We start from the raw sequence: 14,215 nt of genomic DNA, 5'->3' as shown, positions 1-14,215 counted from the left end.
TCTGTCTAACTACTGTCAGTGTGTGTGTGCAGTCAGTCTGTCTAGCTACTGTCAGTGTGTGTGTGCAGTCAGCCTGTCTAGCTACTGTCAGTGTGTGTGTGTGCAGTCAGTCTGTCTAACTACTGTCAGTGTGTGTGTGCAGTCAGTCTGTCTAACTACTGTCAGTGTGTGTGTGCAGTCAGCCTGTCTGGCTGCTGTCAGTGTGTGTGTGTGCAGTCAGCCTGTCTAACTACTGTCAGTGTGTGTGTGCAGTCAGTCTGTCTAACTACTGTCAGTGTGTGTGTGTGCAGTCAGCCTGTCTAGCTACTCTCAGTGTGTGTGTGTGTGTGCAGTCAGCCTGTCTAGCTACTGTCAGTGTGTGTGTGTGTGCAGTCAGCCTGTCTAGCTACTGTCAGTGTGTGTGTGTGTGTAGTCAGGTTGTCTAACTACTGTCAGTGTGTGTGTGTGTGTGCAGTCAGTCTGTCTAACTACTGTCAGTGTGTGTGCAGTCAGCCTGTCTAACTACTGTCAGTGTGTGTGTGCAGTCTGTCTAACTACTGTCAGTGTGTGTGTGTGCAGTCAGTCTGTCTAACTACTGTCAGTGTGTATGTGCAGTCAGCCTGTCTAGCTACTACCAGTGTGTGTGTGCAGTCAGCCTGTCTAGCTACTGTCAGTGTGTGTGTGTGCAGTCAGCCAATCACAGAGGTCAAACGTTTGTTGTAGTTGGCCACCAGGTTTGCACACATCTCAGGAGGGATTTTGTCCCACTCCTCTTTGCAGATCTTCTCCAAGTCATTAAGGTTTCGAGGCTGACGTTTGGCAACTCGAACCTTCAGCTCCCTTCACAGATTTTCTATGGGATTAAGGTCTGGAGACTGGCTAGGCCACTCCAGGACCTTAATGTGCTTCTTCTTGAGCCACTCCTTTGTTGCCTTGGCCGTGTGTTTTGGGTCATTGTCATACTGCAAATATACAGAAGACTGACAAGGTTAATTAAAAAAATCGCGCAAATTTTTAAACGTGCTCCGATTAATGTAATTTCTTTTGCCAGAATATTATATTCTATGGTTCCTTCGGTAAAGTCACGTAGGTAGAAAGATAATAACATTAAAATAATTTAAACGAAAATAAAGTGAATAAAAAATCATATCACGACGTTTCGATTGCAACACAAGCGGTCGTCATCAGGAACAGAATATTCTTTACGTCTCAGAGAATATATTATAAAAAAAAACTCACAATACGTATTATCTTTGCATTTTATTGTGTAAAATAAAGCAGATTACTTCGTACAGGGTTGTGAGAAGAGTATGACAATGACAGCTGGATCTTATTTTTTTCCATTGTAGAGCAAACAGGTTCTACCCTCATATAACTTTTTTAATAATTCTCCCCTTACCACCCCACATGTGCCCAGTGCCAACTGACGCCTCGCATGCCGCGAATTATATCACGACAGTACAGGAATCGTTTTAGCGTCGCTGTGGAAAATTTAACACAAATAAATGCTATTCAAATAATAAAGGTTTTTGGGTTAGATCGCGTTATTTATAAATGTGTCGTAACCCTCCACCACCCGGCACGGCCAATCAGCAAAAAAAGTGTCACGTTGACAAAAGACAATTAAATTTCGATTTAAAGTTTCCGTGACTGCAAGGATTCATCTTCTTGGTTCTTTCGGTAAAGTCACGTAGAATGGGAATGTAATAATTATTTTATTATTTTATTCCCATTCTACGTGACATTACCGAAAGAGCCAGGAAAAAGACAAATAGTTCACTACTTTAGCCCACCGGTGTGTTGAAGAGTGAATCCACAACTTTTCCAGTTTGAAAACGACGTTTCGCTGCTAATTACATCCAGCATCATCGGGCAATTCGCCAGAATGGTAAAGCCCTCACTTGCTCCCGGTCTTAAATAGAGCAGCAGGGTGACGTCATCATTGAACTCATTCAGGTGCAGTAATTATATTATCGATTGGCAATCAGTAAATGTTGTGGATTCACTCTTCAACACACCGGTGGGCTAAAGTAGTGAACTATTTTGTCTTTTGTCAGCGTGACACTTTTTTTGCTGATTGGCCGTGTCGGGTGGTGGAGGGTTACGACACATTTATAAATAACGCGATCTCACCCAAAAACCTTTATTATGAATAATATTGGTCGCGAAAGCCTACGTGTTAAACTGACAAATAAATGCGCAAACATTAAACACGCCTCCTCCTTTTACCATAGCTATCCTTCCATATATAAACAAAACTCTGGTCTGTTTTAGTTACGTAAATTATACTGGAGTTGCCTGTCTCCCCTCACGCCTGCCATGATGTTTGTGGCCCATGTTATAGACTGGCGTGTTGAGTGTGGAGGTGTAAATATAGACACACGGGTTCGTGAGAGAGAGAGTGAGTGAGCGAGCGAGTGTGAGAGTGTGTGCAGAAGCTTGTGGTATATGGGCTGCATGTGTATCTTTGGGGATACACGGTAAACGTGTGTGTGTGTCCGGCAAAACAACCCCCTACCTCCTCGTGGTGCCAGACGGCAACGTTGTGGTGGACAGTGCTGTGAGGGCGGAGGGCCAATTCCGATTGGTCTTTCCCCTCATGGTCTTTGTAACCACCACAGCGGCCAAATGGGGGCTCTGGACGGGTGCGAGGGGCTGGTAACCCCTCCACCTTAAATTAATCACCACTAAACCACGACGACAAAATTTAATATATAAGCTTGTGCCGTAGGCCCCGGGGGAACAGGCGTCTATGACGTATCCTGGCCAAAACCCCATGTGGCGGAGCCAGGAGACTGAATCCTTACCCTTGGGGCTCCAGAAACAACAAAAAACCACTATGTGTGGCCACATGGAATGTTCGAATGCTCATTGCGGAGCAGAGGCTGCCACTCCTCTGTCGGGAGCTGTACCGGTACCGCCTGGATCTATGTGGTATTCAGGAGGTCCAGTGGATCGGCTCTGGCTCCTGCCACCATGTGGGGTGACAGTCCTCTACTCGGGGCAGGAGACTGCCAAACAACAGGGTGCGGCTCTTCTTCTGAATAAAAGAATGAAGGGGGCGTGGGTGCGTGGCGGTGAGGTGTGGGAAGCTGTAAGCCCCAGGCTACTTTGGGCTCACCTTCTCATCAACCAGAGGCGAGGAGTGGTGGTCGTGGTTACTTATGCCCCCGCTGAAGATGAACATCCGTGGAGGGATGCAGGCAAGGCCGATGAGTCAGATGCCTTCTATGACCTCCTGTCACAGGTGCTAGCTAAAGTGGCACCTCTGGATAGTGATCTTGTTGGGTGACTTCAATGCCCGAGTTGGTCATGATGCTGGCACCTGGTCTGGAGTGATTGGAAGGCATGGGCCAGATCAGCTCAGTAACAACGGCAGGAGGCTGCTAGATTTTGTGCAGCCCATGGGCTTGTAATTACCAACACGCTGTTCCGGCATCGGCGCATCCACACTGGCACACACACACTGGCACACACACCCATTGGCACACACACACACACTGGCACACGAAGATCCCCCATATAGCCTTAAGAGACTGTAGGGGTAAGTGCTGTTAGCGAGCACCTATGAAGGCCGGAACGGTACACGAGAGGGTGGGTGGCCAGCACCACGCCCGACCGCCTTAGTCTCCCCAGTGGCAATGTTTTTATCCACCGCACCAGGTACTCATTTGAGGCTGAGTCGACCTAGGGGAGGCCCAGGACCGGTTCAGATCATCGTCACTGGTGTTGGCCGTGAGCGGGAATCGAACTCGGGTCGCCGGGTTCGTAGCGCAGCGTAGCGCTAACCGCTACACCACCGCACACACACACTGGCACACACACACTGGCACACACACACACTGGCACACACACAGTACCGTATTGTTACAAGCACAGCATGTAGAGCACTAGCACACACGTTGGCAGGAACACGTTGGATTCAAGCGCAGGAGCACAGTGCTCGGCACAGACACACCGTCCAGTGTCAAGCGCACGTTCACGTTGTCAGGCCCAACCAAACAAAGACGAAGATCCCCCGTATAGCCTTAAGAGACTGTAGGGGCAAGTGCTGCTAGCGAGCACTTATGAAGGCCGGCACGGCACACGAGTGGGTGGGTGGCCAGCACCACGCCCGGCCGCCTTTGTCTCCCGAGTGGCGATGTTTACACATCGTACCAGGTACTCATTTGAGGCTGAGTCGACCTAGGGGAGGCCCAGGACCGGTTCAGATAATCGTCACCGGTGTTGGCCGTGAGCGGGAATCGGACCCGGGTTGCCAGGTTCGTAGCGCAGCGTAGCGCTAACCGCTGCACCACCGCTCCCCTCAGGCCCCACTGCACACAGTGTCAGGCACACACAGTGAGTTCCAAACATAGTGAGGCAGTAGCGTACGGAGTGTAATTCACAGGAAACCACAGGGTGGGCCACTACGAGCACGTACACGGTGACATTCACAAGCTCACACACAGCTTCAGGGGTCAGACACTAGGATGCATTCACCGTATCAAGCAATGTAATACATACACACAGTATCATTCAATAGCACACACACGGTCAGGGATTGGACAATATTACGTACAGTGGCCAGTCCACAATTAGTACATACACAGTGCCATTCACATTCAGAGAATACAGTACGTGTACAACGTGCTTGCCACTAGCACAGTTTTAGTCACACAAAATCACCCCCCTCCACACACACAATTACCACCACACACACAAACACACGATCACCCCTCTCCATACACAATAACCATCACTATTTAGTCCAGCAGATGTTCTTGCTTGGACCGGGTATGCATCGATGATGTTGTGTGGATGTGCCGATGCCGTAAAAGCGTTTTGGTAATTACATGCCCATCGCATGCACAGAAGTCTAGCAGCCTCCTACTGTTGTTATTAAGCTGATCTAGGCCAAACCTTCCAATCGCTCCAGCCCAAGTGAATGCTCATTCCCACTCGGGCATTAAAGTCACCCAACAGGATGCCTTATCACGAGGGGTCACTAGCTAGCACCTGTGAAGGGTAGTCGAAGAAGGCATCTGACTCTTTGGCCTTGCCTGCATCCCTCCACTGATGTTCATTTTCAGTGGGACTTACAGCTTCCCACACCTCAGCGCCACGCGGGCCACTTTGTTAAGTGAGAAATCACGACGAATAATGCTATCAACGCAGCGACCGAACATTGATCATCGATCTCCCGGTCTCCAGAGCAACATAACAAGCCATGCCAATGGCCCTCTTTAGGGCCAAAGAACATGCCAGATAGGCCTTGGGACAAGGATCCTCCATCTCAACATTGAGGGACTCTCCCGGGCGAAGTGCGAGTATCTGGTGAACATAATTGAAGCCCGTAACATTGATGTCCTGACGCTCCAAGAAACCCAGGTCTTGGATGCTCTACATGCCAGTTGCTACCACATCCATGGATACACCCTCACGACGAGCCACTACCACCTGAAATATGGCTTGGCCATATCCATGAAGAACACCATCACAAGAGTTCTACACCTTCCCACCAACTGAAAAAAAGCCACCTACACCACCAGCATCGAGATAGGGAAACTGCACATCACCAACGTGTACAAAGCCCATATTTCAAATTTACCAAAGCCAACGCTCCCGAATGCACCAATCCCAGCCCGATATGCTGGCTGGGACAGGCCGACTTCGAAGACCTCACTGACTGAATGTCCGCTGAAGATCTGCGCCTGGTTTTCGATCCCAAGCAAGAAGCAACTTTCCACTCTTTCTCGCTGGCAACGTGACTACAGCGTGGACCTCACCATCGTTTTCAAAGATCAAAGTGGGAGCACACTTCATGCACCCTAAAAAATACTCCCAAACTTTCCCAACATGGGCCCATCATCACCCACATCAGCAAGGTATTTTGGACTTTTTGCGCATTGGGATCCTAGGATGGAATGCGCATTCTAAATTTGAATTATTTTTTATCATGAGTGTGACCTTATCATGCATTCGTTCAGCAACCAGAAGCCAATGCAGGTCGGTTCTTGCAGTACCCATCACAACACGTGCCAAATAATTTTATGCACGCTGCAGCTTGCTAATGTTTTTTGCCAGACGTCCCGAAGAGTAGTGAGTTACAATAATTGAGCCTTGTCGATACTAGGCTACACACCACCGTGTTTGGCTGTGTCACGACTCGGTCGTGGTCGAATGTGTCGTAGAGCCCTGATATGAAAATTGCAGGACCTGACTATATTTTGTACGCGGTAATTAAACAATGTATTCTGGTCGAATATGGTGCCAAGGCTCTTTAGTTGAGTCAAAAACTGAATCTTGGAGTCCGCGATTGCCACACCTGCTCCTACCAGAAATGTTTTTTCCTGAGTCCCAACCAGCAGAACCTCTGACTGATGCACAAATGGAAAATTTAAAACTCCAGTGTGCACCTGTGGTCACCCAGAACAGGCCATAATACATATAACGATGCAATGCCCAATTCACAAATACGAAGTAGACATTACAGGGATACAATCCTCTGCTCCTGACGCGATTGTCTTGCTTGACCACCTGAATGTGAAATTGCAGTTGTTGCTCTGCATCTACAACAGTTATACGACGGAAGAAGACCACCACGCTCCCACGCTCCCGATAGTGGCAGCCTCTGCTCCAAAGTGAGCATGCAAACATTCCACGTGGCCACTCATCATGGAGCGCCGCAGTAGCGAGATGTTAACTACCTCGCCAGGTATACTGGAGGCTCGTTGGTTCGATCCCAACCCTGACGCCTGCTGTATATTTTGAGTTAGCATGTTCTCCCCATGGTCGACTGCGATTTTTCTCTGGACCCACTGGTTTTTCCCTCCACATTTAGAAAAATGCGTCGAAAGTTATAAATTCCAACACGATAAGCCACTTCACTGAGTTATCATTTGTGGCCAGGTCGCTTATAAAAAAGAGCTATATAGCTCAGTAGACCTTACCTGGTAAAATAGGTAAGTTAATGAAGACACCTGTCCTCCCGGGGCCTCCAGCAAAAGCTACGTTTGATATTCCGTCGGCCTTCACCCAATGGCACATTGCTCAGCCACGGCAGCATTGTCGACTGCCACCATCCACACACACACATCCCCATCCACACATGCAATCCCCTCCACACACACACACACACAATCCCCCCCTCCTCCAAAGATCTCCAAATAGCCTTAACAGACTGTCGGGGCAAGTGCTGTTAGCGAGCAACTATGAAGGCTGGAACGGTTCACGAAGGGGTGGGTTCGCCAGCAACACGCCCGACCGCATTTGTCTCCCTAGTGGCAATGTTTACACACCGCACCAGGTACTCATTTGAGGCTGAGTCGACCTCGGGGAGGCCCAGGACCGGTTCAGATAATCGACACTGGTGTAGGCCGTGAGCGGGAATCGAACCCGGGTCGCCGGGTTCATAGCGCAGCGCACTAACCGCTACACTACCGCTCCCCACTCCACAAACACACAATCCCTCCCCCTCCACACACACAACAACAACAACCGCCATTCGCCACTAAGTGGCGGTGACGTCACCACGACGCTTGTGCCAGGCCATGTGCACCTTGAGGCCACGTGAAGTGTCGAACACCCGCTGGCAGGAGGTCACGGGGCAGACCCAGGTGCCACGGGTCGACTGACTGAGATGACTGACTGATGCACCACCTGTGCCCCCTACTGTGCCAACCTGCTGTGCCTTAGTCACCTGGCGCTCCGCTCGTTGTTGTGAGTGTCGCTCTTCCGCCCTCCGTTGTTGTTGGAGGGCGACTGCCTCCAACTGCCCAGTAGCGTCCTTCACGAGCCTACTCCACAGAGGCCGATCTTGACACCGCTGGTACCAGTCATCGGCAAGTCCACTCAGCTCCACGTCCTCCTGTACCACATCACTCCATCTCTTCTCTAGTCCGTGCCGCGCCCGTTTAGCCCCCTCGATCCGGCCAAACAAAAGCTGTTTCGGCATGCGGTGACTGAATGAGCGGCTATTACCAAATCATTGGAATACATAACGTGGTTGACCAATAGGGAGCCATCCCTTGACCGCACCCGGGCATCGATCAGCCTCCCATTATATCTGTACCATATGGAGATTCCCCCGGTACAGCTATTGAAGGCTTCACGAACTACGTGGTCAAAATAGATGTTAAATAATGTGGGAGCCAGAGGACATCCCTGTCGCACCCCAAGGTGTACAGGGAATGGCTCTGACTCCCGGCCACGTAGTTTTACCTGGGCCCGCTCACCATCATGAAGGTTCTTAATGATCGTGAGCAGAGGGTCAGGTACTCCAAAAGCACGAAGAACAATCCAGAGCCCAGGCCTACTGATGGTATCATAGGCCTTGACCAGGTCAATAAAGCAGAGATGTAGGTCTTGCTAGAATTCCCTACACCTCTGCTGTAGCAGACGGACAGAAAATATGGCATCTGTGCAGGACCGCCCTTTCCTGAAACCGCATTGGGGCTCCGCAAGCCTCTCCTCAGCGTGCCTGGCAAGGTGATGTTGAATAATCCTTGCCAGGACCTTTCCCGGCACACTGAGGAGTGAGATGCCTCTGTAGTTGTTACAGTCTGTGCGGTCCCCCTTCTTAAAGAGGGGGACCACCAGGGCATCCTTCCAATCCTGCGGAACCTGTCCAGTGGTCCAGACTATTGTTATGATGTCATATAGGGCAGTCTGCGCACAAACGCCACCCTCCCTCAGCATTTCGCTTGGGAGATCATCTCTGCCCGCTGCCTTTCCTGGTCTCAGACTCCGGATCGCCTTCAGTACTTCTTCAACAGATGGCACCTCAGCCAGCCACTCACAGGGGGTGACTTCTTCCAATATTTGAGGCACCGCAGCCTCAGCAGGATCATCCTCACTTTGTGCCACGATGTTTTCCTGGCTGAAGGATTTTCCCTCCACCAGGACCTCACAGAAATGCTCAGCAAAAATCTGCAAACCTGTTCCTGGGGGTCGGAGATTGGATCACCGTTTTTTCCCCTGATGGTAATAGGTGTGGCGTTGCAGGTTACTTTTTTGATGGAGTTAAATAAAGATTTGTGATCACGGCCCACTGAGGCAGACTCCATCAGCTCAGCAACCCGCGACCACCACCCATCCTTGCAGCGCCTCACGGCTCTCCGAACCTCCGAGCGAAGGCTGTAATAAGCCTCCTCATTCTCTGACGTGGGATTCTGTAGCCGATGACAGTGGGCCAGTCGCTTTTTCTCAACCATCCTGAACAACTTCTCTGTCAGCCAGGGTCTCTGGGGAGGTCTCGACCGCGTACCCAAAGCAGCCATTGCAGCTGCATGAGTCACAGTCCTAAACCTCGCCCATTTACCCTCGACATCAGGAGGAGTCAGGGACGATGCTAATCCAAGCCACAAGCGATGATGAAATTCTCGCTTGCAACTTTCATCAGGTAACTGAGACCAGCCCACTTTAGGTTGGAATGGGGTCCTGGGTGTACACCCACCACCGGAGTGGAAGAATGGCAGGCGCATCTTACAGATGACTAGTCGATGGTCAGAGGGCAGATCAGCTCCTCGGTAGATCCTGGTGTCAAGGACATGGGCTCGCATCCGCTGGTCCGTCACTATATAGTCCAGCAGATGTTCTTGCTTGGACCCGGCATGCATCCATGATGTTGTGTGGATGCGCCGATGCCGGAACAGCATGTTGATAATTACAAGCCCATGGGCTGTACAAAAACCTAGCAGCCTCCTACCGTTGTTATTGAGCTGATCTGGCCCATGCCCTCCAATCACTCCAGACCAGGTGCCAGCATCATGACCAACTCGGGCATTGAAGTCACCCAACATGATGACTCTATCCCGAGGTGCCACTTTAGCCAGCACCTGTGACAGGTCATAGAAGGCATCAGACTCATCGGCTTTGCCTGCATCCCTCCACGGATGTTCGTCTTCGGTGGGGGCATAAGTAACCACGACCACCACACCTCACCTCCGGTTGATGGGGCTTACAGCTTCCCACACCTCACCGCCACGCTCCCACGTCACCTTCATTCTTTTGTTCAAAAGAAGAGCCACACCCTGTTGTTTGGCAGTCTGCTGCCCCGAGTAGAGGACTGTCCACCCCTCATGGTGGCAGGAGCCAGAACTGGTCCACTGGACCTCCTGAATTCCAGCTCCCGACAGAGGAGTGGCAGCCTCTCCTCCACAGTGAGTGTTCGAACATTCCACGTGGCCATCCGTAGTGGCTTTTCGTTGTTTCAGGAGGAGACAGAGACACACACACACAGACACACACAGAGACACACGCACATTAATACCCACGGGATAAGAACCACACACATATACATACACACACACATTAATACCCACGGGATAAGAGCCACACACATATTCATACACACAGAGACACACACAGACATACATACACACATTAATACCCACGGGATAAGAGCCACACACATATACATAAAGATCCCCCGTATAGCCTTAACAGACTGTAGGGGCAAGTGCTGTTAGCGAGCACCTATGAAGGCCGGAACGGTACACGAGGGGGTGGGTTGCCAGCACCACGCCCGACCGCCTTTGTCTCCCTAGTGGCGATGTTTACACACCGCACCAGGTACTCATTTGAGGCTGAGTCGACCTAGGGGAGGCCCGGGACCGGTTCAGATAATCGTCACTGGTGTTGGCCGTGAGCGGGGATCGAACCCGGGTCGCCAGGTTCATAGCGCAGCGCGCTAACCGCTACACTATCGCTCCCCACACATATACATACACACAGAGACACACACAGACACACATACACAGAGACACACACATTAATACCCACGGGATAAGAGCCACACACATATACATACACAGAGACACACACACAGACACATAGACACACAAACACAGAGACACATTAATACCCACGGGATAAGAGCCACACAGACACATAGACACACAGACACACACACACACAGACACACACAGACACACACACACACAGACACACACAGACACACACACACATTAATACCCACGGGATAAGAGCCACACACATATACACAGAGACACACAGACACACAGACAGACACACACACAGACACATACACACAGAGACACACAGACACATATTAATACCCACGGGATAAGAGCCACACACATATACATACACACAGAGACACAACAACAACAACCGCCATTCGCCACTAAGTGGCGGTGACGTCACCACGACGCTTGTACCAGGCTATGTGCACCCTGAGGCCACGTGAAGTGTCGAACGCCCGCTGGCAGGAGGTCACGGGGCAGACCCAGGTGCCACGGGTCGACTGACTGAGATAACTGGGTGATGCACCACCTGTGCCCCCTACTGTGCCAACCTGCTGTGCTTTAGCCACCCGGCGCTCCGCTCGTTGTTGTGAGCGTCGCTCCTCCGCCCTCCGTTGTTGTTGGAGGGCGACTACCTCCAACTGCCCAGTAGCATCCTTCACGAGCCTCCTCCACAGAGGTCGATCTTGACACCGCTGGTACCAGTCATCGGCAAGTCCACTCAGCTCCACGTCCTCCTGTACCACATCACTCCATCTCTTCTCTAGCCCGTGCCGCGCCCGCTTAGCCCCCTCAATCCGGCCGAACAAAAGCTGTTTCGGCATGCGTTGGCTGGGCATGTGGGCTACATGACCCAGCCATCGCAGCCTTGCCCGCCGGAGGAGCTCACCGATGGGACCTTGCCCAGATCTTTCAGGGATTTGTGAGCTCCTCACACAATCCAGTCTGGTTAAACCCAGGATGGATCGTAGGCAGGCCAGCCTAAATGTTTCTAACCGGCGAAGATGTTCCATTAGGGGGGTCCACGTTTCGCAAGCGTAGAGAAGGGAGGGAATGACCGTGGCCGAGAAGACCTGAAGCTTGGTGCGGAGCGACAGGCCAGGTAGCTTCCACACAGCATTACGCAACCGATGAAAAGATATTGCCGCTCGACTGATTCGGAGTGAGACCTCTGCTGTTAAACTGGAGCCAGTCATAAGCACACTACCCAGGTATGGGAAACTCTCCACTCTCTCCACAACTGCCCCATCACCGATTGGGAGTTGTGGGGGTGGAGTGTCCGATGGTACAAAATACCCAGGTAGGTGCTTAGTTTTGGTGGGGCTGATGGTAAGGCCCCACCTCGTAGTGGCACGCTCCAGTCTCAGCAGCAGCGTCTCCAACTCCTCCTCTGACTGAGCAGCTATTACCAAATCATCAGCATACATAACGTGGTTGACCAATAGGGAGCCATCCCTTGACCGCACCCGGGCATCGATCAGCCTCCCATTATATCTGTACCATATGGAGATTCCCCCGGTACAGCTATTGAAGGCTTCACGAACTACGTGGTCAAAATAGATGTTAAATAATGTGGGAGCCAGAGGACATCCCTGTCGCACCCCAAGGTGTACAGGGAATGGCTCTGACTCCCGGCCACGTAGTTTTACCTGGGCCCGCTCACCATCATGAAGGTCCTTAATGATCGTGAGCAGAGGGTTAGGTACTCCAACAGCACGAAGAACGACCCAGAACCGAGGCCTACTGATGGTATCATAGGCCTTGACCAGGTCAATAAAGCAGAGATGTAGGTCTTGTTGGAATTCCCTACACCTCTGCTGTAGCAGACGGACAGAAAATATGGCATCTGTGCAGGACCGCCCTTTCCTGAAACCGCATTGCGGCTCCGCAAGCCTCTCCTCAGCGTGCCTGGCAAGGCGAAGCTGAATAATCATTGCCAGGACCTTTCCCGGCACACTGAGGAGTGAGATGCCCCTGTAGTTGTTACAGTCTGTGCGGTCCCCCTTCTTAAAAAGGGGGACCACCAGGGCATCCTTCCAATCCTGCGGAACTCGTCCAGTGGTCCAGACCGTTGTTATGATGTCATATAGGGCAGTCTGTGCACAAACGCCACCCTCCCTCAGCATTTCGCTTGGGAGATCATCTCTGCCCGCTGCCTTTCCTGGTCTCAGACTCCGGATTGCCTTCAGTACTTCCTAAACAGATGGCACCTCAGCCAGCCACTCACAGGGGGTGACTTCTTCCAATATTTGAGGCACTGCAGCCTCAGCAGGGTCATCCTCACTTTGTGGCATGATGTTTTCCTGGCTGAGGGATTTTCCCTCCCCCAGGACCTCACAGAAATGCTCAGCAAATCTTCAAACCTGTTCCTGGGGGTCGGAGATTGGATCACCGTTTTTTCCCCTAATGATGGTAATAGGTGTGGCGCTGCAGGTTACTTTTTTGATGGAGTTAAATAGAGATTTGTGATCACGGGCCACTGCGGCAGACTCCATCTCCTCAGCAACCCGCGACCACCACCCATCCTTGCAGCGCCTCACGGCTCTCCGAACCTCTGAGCGAAGGCTGCGGTAAGTCTCCTCATTCTCTGACGTGGGATTCTGTAGCCAATGACAGTGGGCCAGTCGCTTTTTCTCAACCATCCTGAACACCTCTGTCAGCCAGGGTCTCTGGGGAGGTCTGGACCGCGTACCCAAAGCAGCCATTGCAGCTGCATGAGTCACAGTCCTAAACCTCGCCCATTTACCCTCAACATCAGGAGGAGTCGGGGACGATGCCAATCCCAGCCGCAAGCGATGATGAAATTCTCGCTTGCAACTTTCATCAGATAATTGAGACCAGGCCACTTTAGGTTGGAATGGGGTCCTGGGTGTACACCTACCACCGGAGTGGAAGAATGGCAGGTGCATCTTACAGATGACTAGTCGATGGTCAGAGGGCAGATCAGCTCCACGGTAGGTCCTGGTGTCAAGGACATGGGCTCGCATCCGCTGGTCCATCACAATGTAGTCCAGCAGATGTTCTTGCTTGGACCCGGCATGCAACCATGATGTTGTGTGGATGCGCCGATGCCGGAACAGCGTGTTGGTAATTACAAGCCCATGGGCTGCACAAAAATCTAGCAGCCTCCTACTGTTGTTATTGAGCTGATCTGGCCCATGTCCTCCAATCACTCCAGACCAGGTGCCAGTATCATGACCAACTCGGGCATTGAAGTCACCCAACATGATGACTCTATCCCGAGGGGCCACTTTAGCCAGCACCTGTGACAGGAGGTCATAGAAGACATCTGACTCATCGGCTTTGCCTGCATCCCTCCACGGATGTTCATCTTCGGTGGGGGCATAAGTAACCACGACCACCATTCCTCGCCTCCGGTTGATGGGAAGGCGAGCCCAAAGTAGCCTGGGGCTTACAGCTTCCCACACCTCACCACCACGCTCCCACGCCCCCTTAATTCTTTTGTTCAAAAGAAGAGCCACACCCTG

At 51.5% G+C, this 14,215-nt stretch overlaps 1 protein-coding gene across 1 annotated transcript in view; it reads left to right on the top strand.

Annotated features, from left to right (window-relative positions):
* LPGAT1 (lysophosphatidylglycerol acyltransferase 1) overlaps window positions 1-14,215 on the top strand; it is a 107,931-nt gene that overhangs the window by 4,254 nt on the left and 89,462 nt on the right. The window lies entirely within an intron of this gene.

The sequence above is a fragment of the Petromyzon marinus genome, chromosome 29 (assembly GCF_048934315.1).
Source record: "Petromyzon marinus isolate PM22_M1 ecotype Great Lakes invasive population chromosome 29, UKy_Petmar_22M1.pri1.0, whole genome shotgun sequence".
NCBI lineage: Eukaryota > Metazoa > Chordata > Hyperoartia > Petromyzontiformes > Petromyzontidae > Petromyzon > Petromyzon marinus.
The sequence above is the reverse complement of the archived record's forward strand: the minus strand, read 5'-3'. Positions and strand labels throughout refer to the sequence as shown.